We start from the raw sequence: 10,221 nt of genomic DNA, 5'->3' as shown, positions 1-10,221 counted from the left end.
GGTAATGTTTTAGTATTTTTCTTAATAAGGAAAAGTTTTCTAAAAACCCTACATGTAACATTTTGTGTACTAGAATTTTGTGCACTATTTCTCCAATACATTATTTATTATTATGCTAATGTTATTTTTTGGTGTTTTGAACTTAAAAATTGACCATGGTGGCTCATGCCTGTAGTCCTAACAATTTGGGAGGCCAAGATGGGAGGATCACTTGAGTTCAGGAGTTCAAAACCAGCCTGGGCAACATGGTGAGACCCCATCTCAAAAAAATAAAAAATCTAGTAAAATAACTAACCATTATTCATATGCTTTCTTCTACTGCTTACAAATTCTTACCTGCCATGGTGGCAGGTGCCTGTATTCCCAGCTACTTGGGAGGCTGAGGCAGAAGAATCTCTTGAACCCGGGAGGCAAAGGTTGCAGTGGGCTGAGATTGTGCCATTGCACTCCAGCCTGGGTGACAAGAGCAAGAAAAAAAAAAAAAAATTCTTGCCCACTCAGGGGTTAAATATTTACTAAATTTTCCACATATTTAATGTCTTTTTAATATTTAATTTTTAAAATCTATACTTCTAAGGGCACTTTGATAGCCAATGACACCAACAGTGAGTGAGCTCTACCTTGCTCAATTGTTTGTGGTGGTTTCTTGGTCATACACTAATATTATACATTGTAGGGTGTCTATAAAACCTAGTGTTTGAAGCATATTCTTGTTACCCCTCACAAATTTATTTAGTGAGTGACAATCTTGTTTTGGATAAGGCAACATTTTTATGCTCATCTATTAAGGACTAGTATAGATATATTCAAAATACTTAATTTCATGTATTGATAGGAATAAATAAAATAGCAATACTTATTGTAACTCCAACATATTCTCTGAAATCATAACAACATCTTCTGAAATGTAACCAACTATTTAAATAGCAAAACATATTATGATTTTTTTTGGTCAGTTTCATGTTTAAATATTTTTAATATGTTGAATTTTGGGGAAGTAAAAATCCCTATTCTTCTAGTGTAGAGTAACTTGCTTTAATATTCAGTTGCTACCCATTTAGAGAAGAAAATTGCTCTTCAAATAGCATAACGCATTTTTGTGTGTGTGATAGTGGCAAAGGTAGGGAGGATTTAAGGAACATTTTACACTCTTTGGCAGTGGTGTTGATGGGGAGAAATAGAACAATAAGAAAGGATTGAACTCGTTACTTTTTTCTTTTTCCTCCAGCCAGATAATAAAAGGCAAAGCCTGATTTCATGCAAAATCAATGGGGGTGAGTTATTTTGACAGAAATTTGCCATCCTTCACTGATCATGTGGTACTCTGGATAATAAATATTTTAAGTCAGTACATTACTGGTAATTTATTAGGCCATATGAAATAATAAAAACAATACAAAAGTCTGGAGATGAAAATGTCTGGTGAAACAGAAGGTCTATGTAAATGTTCAATATTGTCCAGGGTTTTACTATTAATATTATATATTAGTGGAAGAAAAGATGTTTACTAAGTAGAGATGTGCATTTTTATTTCTTTTTAAATTGTCTCCCTCATATTTTCCTACAAGGCTTATACTTTTTTCTGCCAAAAGAAGAAATTCAGAAATACCTTTTTTTGTTATAAGTCTGGTTTGTAGTTTTATTTCTATTTGATTTCTATTTCCTTCCAAAGCTAGGCAATACATTCACATCTCTAAGTTCAGATGCTGTTCATGAGGATCAATGCAAAAATTACTTTCTAGGCTGAATGCAGAAATACTTGGGTCTATGAAACTCATTCGCAATAAATTCAAGTTATTGCTTTCAAAAAAAATCCTAGTGGGACACCAACGATTGAAGCCAGTGTTGGAGGAACACAATGGCTTACGGGATGTTTGGAATATAAGAGTAGCATGTACTCTGACCTTGGGGAGCCGTTGGGGTCTTCAGACACCTCAGTAAACATCACAAGGAATAGGTCTTTGCAACTAATACGTTTCCAAAACATTTTGAGGGTGATGATGATTTAGATAATTCCCCTGCCATGTGGAGAATGAGTGGCACCATTGCAGTGGCTTTGTGTAGAGGTTGGGCCATGATCCTCATGTTGAGGAGTAAGTTGGGCGCTAGGTGCTCCGGAGAAAGCAGCTGTTCCATGTGGTTGAAACAGAGAGGCAGAACAGAGGCGAAGTGAAGAGTGGGACTGTAGACTCAGGTGGTCAGAGGCTCATCCTGACTCTGCCATTCAGCTTGAAATTGTGGAAGTCACTTTACCTCTCTCTATTTTAGTTTCTCATTTGTGAAGTGGGTAATACTTGCACCCATAAGCATTGTTCTGAGGAGTAAATGAGCTCATCGTGCAATGCACATATGCATTACATGTATGTAACGTGTATATATGTAACGGGACATGTATATATAGTAGGCACAGTGACTGAGCAGACTAAGAACTTGATATAAATGTTGTGAAATAAATAAAATAAACTCCCTGGGAAAGTTATGAAGGCAGGAAAGGAAGAACCAGGCACATGAGGTCTCCAGAGACCTACCCGGGCCTTAAATGGAGAATTCTGCATTGGGAAAAGTAGAAAAAAAAAATTAGTCCTTAGAAGACTGTTGGCTGCAATTAAAGTTTACATTCACTTGACAGAGTGATATAAAGGCTGCGATTATTAGAATGAAGTGACCTGTGTCTGAGTGTGGAGCGTGGGTGGGAAAGACAATGGGAAAGCTGAGGACAGTGAGAGGGAGAGCTGGGGAGGCCATTTCTTATTTCTCTCTTTACACCCCCGATTTGCTCATGTGTTTTTAGGACACCTCAGATTCCTTTTGAAAGTAGGAGATAAAATACTTTTTTGTTAAGTAAAAAACAAGTCCAGGTAATAAATAAAATAAGAAAGTCATGGGCAAAGGGATCATGGACTGAAGAGGAGGTGATTTAGGAACACCGAGGTAGCACTAATGCTCAGGTTGCACACTGACCAAGCGTGGGGGTGCAGCACACACCTCATCTGCAGGTACTGGGCTCAAGGAAAGGAGTTATAGACAAATTCACCATAGTGGTAGATGAGCAGAGACTCTGAGTACATCTGTGAAAACATTTTACTTTTCCTTTAAGTAGAGATGTTTTCAAAATAGTGGGTGATATGATGATATGAGATTAGATGGAAACAGAAAAGAAGAGAGGGGAGTACATGAAGAATTATTTTAATGTTGGGATGGCTTTGTCCACTGCAGCGAACATCCAGAGATGCAGTGACTACCATCTGCCACTGAAAAAGAACCATTGATGGAAGTAGTATTTTCAATGATAACTCCTGGTAGCAGTAAAAATATGTTTTTAAATTAAATTCGGAATTTTCCTCTTCAATGCTGCTTCTTCAAAGACAAATGAGCCTCTTACAGTATGTCTAGTTAAATAAAATAATGGATGTGAAAGGCTTTACAAAACATTAATGTGCTATATAAATGGAATGTGTTATCATTGTGTACTGTGTACTAAAAAACATGCAGTAAAATGATATTATTTTTGTGGACTAAATAGTCAAATATGGGCTGCATGACAGCACTGTGAAGTGAAGTCATAATTGATGAACGACTGTGCCTAGGGAGGGTTGATTTATGTATGGATGCTAACCTGGAAAAATACTTTTGGTGTAATGTTAAAGGGTTTTTGTCTTGTTTTCTTTCTTTGCCCTTTTCTCACTTAAATGTTTTCCAGTCAGTTAAAGGCATACTTATCAAATTTAACGATAAGACTAGTATGGGGGAGGTAACTAACATATATCAACCTTAGAAAGTATACTGCTATATGAATAAACCAAACTTCAGATAGGCTAGTAACTTGCCCGAGACCACTCATTTAATAGTAGATGGTATTCTGTGAGTAACCTAAGACTAGTTACTTGCCCAGTAGAGTGGCAGAGAGCTGGAATTTGAAACTAGGCAACCTGAGTCTAGAGAATGTACATCGAAACCACTTTGCTTAATTATTCATTCATTTGCTTAACAAACACAAAACACTCACACTTACTCGAGAGACTGATCTAAGCATTATACAACTTACTCCTTGTAACAACCCTATGAGGTAGATACTATTATTATTTTCATTTCATTATGGCTTAGAAACTGAGGCACAAGGAAGTTAAATACTGTCCCCAAGGTCACACAGCTAGTAAGCAGATTGAAACATGGGCAGTTGGGCTGAGGTGTCCATTCCTCTGAGCACCATGTTATACCACCTCTGCTCTATGCTGTGCTCCTTTCAGTAATGCGCCCAGCTTCACACAGCCAGATCTGAGGTGATCCTGCCCTCTCCTTATACCCTAGGAACCAGGGAGTCTTTGAGGTTTCAAAGGAAGCAGTGAGCATGTATGATTCAGTTGATGCTCTTTTGACCTACCTTGGAGCATCCATGCCTGAAGGCATCTTTTGTGATGCCACCAATTCAATCCTAGACTCTTAAATCCTCATCTTTGGTTCTTACTGCCAGATAGCATTCCCTCCTGCATAAAATACATCCTTATTCTCATTACATCTCCCCATAAAACTTTCATCAATTTGAAAATTGTAAAATGCATTCCTTTTTATGCAGACATTTAATCTATAGTTAAATGACAATTGAGCAATATATCCTCCTGCATACCCAAATACCATCCCAACTTGGCAATTTGAAAATAAATTGACGATCTTAAAATTGGCATAGGTTTTAAGGAAATGGAATATTCTCAACCATAGACTTTAGAGGATGCTTATCTGTAAAACAAATTACAGGGCACACTTTGGCTTGATTAACACATTGCACTTAAGAGAGGTTTCAGGTAGAACCACCAGCTTAGCAAATCTGATTTGAATTTGTCTGTGGACAAGACACTATGTTCCTTTCTTATGTGCATGGATGAAACCAGACCTTTCAACCTCTCAGCCTTTCAAACTCTCACTTTCAGAAACACTGAAGTTTAAAATGTAAAGGTGTTGTTTTTGCTTCACACCCAAATGTCAGAGTTAGATTTTCTGATTTCTTTTGATTGGCTCCAGGTGATGTTAAGTGCAATGCAGAAAATTATCAAAATCAATCTATCTTCAAAGGCTTTCTTTGAAATTATAGGATCTGAATCAAAAGGTTAAATAACAGTATTTTTATTCAAAGTTCTCGTCCATGATTTCCATAGCTCTTGTTCTACTAAGGAGCAAGTAAAATTGGTAAAATAAATTTTTTTCCCTCTTGAAAGGTGATTGTTAGGGCCTTAATATTTTCCATAGAAATCCAGTATTTCTTAAGCAATCTGACTCTTGCTTACTGGATTTTTAAAGGATTTAATTACCAACTTCAACATATCAGCAAAGTGACTTACATTACATATTAACAGTAAATGTAGTGCATGAATCATAGCTAAAGAATTCTGCTAACACTGGGAACCATAATACATAACCAACTATAGTCATTCAAAAGTTGAAGTATTAAAGCCTGTCACCAGAGAACTTCCAAGCACTGGAAGACCAATGGTCCTGATCAAAAGTCAAATCCAGTAGAAAATTGGCATATTCTAGAAAGCAAAACAACATGCTGAAGGCATTGGTTATGTCTTGCTACACAAAATGTGATTGGCAGACTGATAACATTGACTTTTACCCACGAGTTTATTAAAAATGCAGAATTCTAGGCTACATCCCAGACCCTCTGAAGCAGAATCTAATTTTTAGCAGGATCTTCAGGTGATTCACGGGCACATTAAAGTTTGGAAAGCAGCACTTTAAAGTATTTTTGTTAACAGAATTAGGTGAATAATTGCTGTTTTCCAAAAACAATGTCATACTCAGAGGTAATGGTCATCCTTATTTTACAATGGGGCAATCATCATAGTGGGAAAAAATTCTCATACTCTAGTGCTTGGGAAAGATAATAACTGATATAGAATTATTTTTCCTGAAGGAGCCAAAGCAGTTATAGGGGAAGGAATAGCAGCTCATCACTTTCAGTAACAACAAATGCCAGCTTGACCTGCATTGTTATTTCACCTTGCACTTCTCATCACATTATGCTGGTGGATTCTTTTCCTTCCTTCCTTATTTTTGAGTCAGACAAGGAAACTGACCTAGAGGTTGCTGCAGGCATTTAGAAATATGGTTTTCTTTATCAGTTCCATTCGATCTGCTGCAGCAGGTCTTACCTGAGTGATTTTAAGAGTTTATCAATCATGTGACTGTTGAGATACCCAAGCCATGATGCAAGTACCTCTCCCATGACATGATAACTTGTGTTAATAATAAAATGAAACTGTGATAGGAGATGTGAAACAAATAGAAATCAGAGTGGTACCATGAAGGTACGGGGGAGAAGATGAGGGAGCCAGGACTAAGTGAGGAGAGCTGTATCCCTAAGTCACCTGGAAGGTTGTGGAGCAAATAGATCATTAGGCAGCACTAGTGATGGGGAGAAAATGGCCATCAGTCACTCCCTGTTCTTTCTTTGCTGCCTAAAAGCACAGATAACACCACACATTTTATTCCCTTGAAGAATTCTGTCTTGGAGAAGGTTTATGGTGAATTTACCAGGAAAGAAGAAAAGAAGTGGCTGGTTTTTTGTTGTTTTTTGTTTGTTTGTTTGTTTATTTTTTTAGTCTTAGCATCAGTCTTTAATGCTGTCGTGAGGCATTGACAAGTCATACACTTTGGTCTCATGTTGGCAGAGGCTACTTTGAGTCTAAAGGTCTGAGCGCAAGACTGGCCTCCAGGGAACAGATATTTGTTCCAACTCCCCCTCCCTCCCCCAGATTTCTTCGGAATTCCATTATGGCCCTATACAGAGAGCAGTGGCTGCCAGGGACAGGTTTTATTTGAGTGTGAACCAACTATACATGGAATTACAAAAACATATTTACAGACGTTCCACAGTGCTCCTGTAATCAGAAGCAAAGACCCTTTTATGAAAAGAGATTATATCTAGGGCTGTGCAAAATTCAAAAGGATCAGATCCCTTTGAAAAAGTCCATAGTCCATGAAACAAAAAATTACCTGGGCCACTGGTAAGCCCCAGGTGTGCCAAGGTTGTCTTACAGAAATGGAAAGAGTGTGACCCACAAAGTGAGGACATTCAGCTTCACTAGAACCAGAGGTCAGGAGGGCCCTTGCTGGGTCCAGGCTCCCAGACCCTGAAGGGAGAGGTAGCTGCACTTACTGGAGTCACTCACCGGAGGCTGGCTCCCTGGGTGGTGCTGGAACAAGAGGTATTGCTCGTGGGCGCCAGTCAGGCAGTTCTGCAGGAATAGTTTAGTTTCTCAATTTGAGATGGCCAAAGAGAAGACAGAATTCTTCAAGGGAAGAGCAAGACATGGGAGACAGATACAGAATAAACCAAGAAGTGATCACACAACAGAAACGGAGGAGTGTACAGGGTCTGGGAACCAAGACAGCAGGTCGACATTATCTACCAGCCAGAAGCAAAGGGACACAGAGGGATCAAGTCCAGCTGCTGGTCTGCCTCTCGCCCCTGAACAGGGACTGGAGGAGGAGGATGTGGGCCCATCCCGGGAGGGCTGCCGGACCCAGTGGGGCAGACTGGAATGCCTTTTCCTGCTGTTCCCACCACCTGATGCCCTATCGCTTGAAAAACCACTTAAGTCTAGTGTATGACTTCGAAAGATTGTAATATATGCTCTGGAAAACATTCAGTAGTACAAAAGCCCTCCCTGGGTGCTCGCGTCCTCTCATGGTCCACAACTGGTAGAAAGGTTCAGAAATCCTTGAGCTCTGGAAAGGTCCCAGGTCAGTCCTTGGGGAGCTAAGGTAGCTATGTTGGAAGAATCTGCTCAAGTACGTTTCTTGATATCTGGGAAATTCTTTCAGGGAAGATCACTTCCAATTCAATAATGAGGTCCCCACGTTTCTCCGGCGTTTTGGGGAGGCAGAGGCCTTCTCCAGGAACTTTTCGCAGAATGGCAGGCCTGATGACATCTTTGAATACAATGGGTATGGTCCTGCCGTCCAGAGTGGGGATGTTCACTGTGCAGCCACACAGAGCCTCCCCGAGGCGGATCCTGGAAGGATAAATCACATCAGAGCCATGTCTCTTAAAGATATTGTGTGGTTTGTCCTTTAAAACAAAGACGATCTCAGCTGGAATGTTGTTGGAGGTCTAGTCTCCTTCCTTGGGGAAGGTGATTTTGGTTCCTTCTTTCCACCCCTTCTTCACTTCGATGGTCAAGATTTTGTCTTCGTTTTGAATGCTCTTTCCGTCGGGGTTTAGCCGCTTGTGGGAGATTTTCATCTTCTTGTGACAACTGCTGTAGATCTCCTCAAGGGAGACTCGAAGGTTGTGGGTGACTGGGGGATCTTCCTTCTTTCAGGTGGGCTCTTGGACAGGGCGGGAGCGGCCAAAGTTCATGCTGGTGAAGCCACCCATGCCCATAGGGAACCCAGAGAATGGGTCAGCAATGTCCATGCCTTCCTCCTCGTTCCGCTGCCCAAAAAAGGTGTCAAAGGGATTTCTGCCACCGAAGAACTCAGCAAACATGGCATGACGGTCTCCATGGAATGTGTAGCTGAAAGAGGTATCATTGGCACCACCGTTGCTACCGCCAGTGGGGCCCCTGCCCTTTAGGCCTTCCTCCCCGTAGCAGTCACTGAGCAGTCGTAGGCCTCGGCGATCTCCTTGAACTTCTCCTCGGCGCCCGGCTCCTTGTTCTTGTCCGGGTGGTAGCGCGGCGAATGGCGGCTGTAGACCCGCTTGACCTCCTCATCTGAGGCGCTTCGGACCAGGCCCAGCGTCTGGTAATAGTCTTTGCCATTGGCCCCGGCCTGCGGCCCGCTCAGCCTCTGTCGCCGTCCCCCGGCTCCGCCGCCGCCCAGTCCAGACTCTGTATACTCATCCGGCCAGCAGTGGCTTGTTATACAAAGAGATCACATTCTTTCTTTAATGGTTAATGGTAAATGGTAGTTACAGGAACAGAGGAGTGCAGTTGGCTTTTTAACCTGAGTTCTCATTTTAGCTGTGACTGGAGAGAACTGCAGTTTCAAAGCCCTGGGTGAGGATGTCCATAGTGACAATGTCACTAATGCTATAGTCAAATCAGCTGCAACACCATTGCAATCACTTCTTGTCCTGCTTGCGGAGGTTAACAGTATAGCTGGGACTTCAGAGGAATCGCAGTTAACTTTGATAGTTGTACATTTTGAATATTATGATTGTCAGGGTCAAACTAACTTGCAGCTGTGTAAACTAAACTTTGTAAATAAAGAATTCGAACTAAGAATAAGCACTCTATGAATGGTGTTTTAAACCTTTTCTTGCCCTTAGAAGATTCACATTCACAACTTACTCCTCCTTCATGCCGCCATCATCTCTTCTCCGCACTGTTCTTGTCTGTCCTGTTGCTGTGGTCTTCTCATTGGTCTCTCAGATTCCGTGCTTACCATCTCTTGTCTATCTTTTACACAGCAGTTGTAGTACTCATCTCAAAAGGCAGTTAGGTCATGCCACTTCTCTGCTCTAAACCCTCCAGAGTGTTCTTATCTGATTCAAAGGAAATTCCAAATTCTAACTCTGTCAGACAAGCCCCGAGAATATGGCAGGACACCCTCTGCCTGGGCCAACTCTCTGGTATCCATCTCCTGCCTCCTTCACCTTTGCCCAGCCATCCTGGCTTTCTCTTTCCCCATCCATACTAGACAGGTCTAGCCTCAGGGTCTCTGCTTGGATTGTAAGTCTCAAAGATACACACTTAATGTACCCTTCACTTACTTTAGGTGTCTGCTCAAAAGTTACCTTATCAGCCAGGTGCAGTGGCGCAGTCCTGTAATCACAGGACTTTGGGAGGCCAAGGTGGAAGGATGGCTTGAGCCCAGGAACTTGAGACCAGCTTGGGCAACATAGTGAGACCCTTTCTCTACAAAAAATAGAAGAATAAGCTGGACGTGGTAGCCTGTGCCTGTAGTCCCAGTTACTTGGGAGGCTGAGGCAGAAGGGATTGCCTGAATCTGGCAGGCGGAGGCTGCAGTGATCCATGATTGCGCCACTGCACTGCACTCCAGCCTGGGCGACAGAGTGAGACCCCATTTCAAAAAACAAAGTTACTTTATTGAGGAAATTCCTCTGAACACTTCCTATAACCCCTATACTTACATAATTTTAAACCATGTAATACACTACATTTTTTTTTTTTAATCAATGTTTGTCTTCCCCAGCTAGAATATAATTCTGTGAGAGCGGAGATCTTGTTTTGTTCACTTCTGTCTTCTCAGTGC

The 10,221-nt window shown here is 41.2% G+C and overlaps 1 pseudogene; it reads right to left on the bottom strand.

The window, feature by feature from the left end:
* Window positions 1–7,768: 7,768 nt before the first annotated feature.
* LOC105507815 lies at window positions 7,769–9,307 on the bottom strand (annotated as a pseudogene).
* Window positions 9,308–10,221: the final 914 nt, after the last annotated feature.

Source organism: Colobus angolensis, unplaced genomic scaffold (assembly GCF_000951035.1).
Source record: "Colobus angolensis palliatus isolate OR3802 unplaced genomic scaffold, Cang.pa_1.0 Scaffold153, whole genome shotgun sequence".
NCBI lineage: Eukaryota > Metazoa > Chordata > Mammalia > Primates > Cercopithecidae > Colobus > Colobus angolensis.
This window is presented reverse-complemented; position numbering and strand designations above follow the sequence as displayed.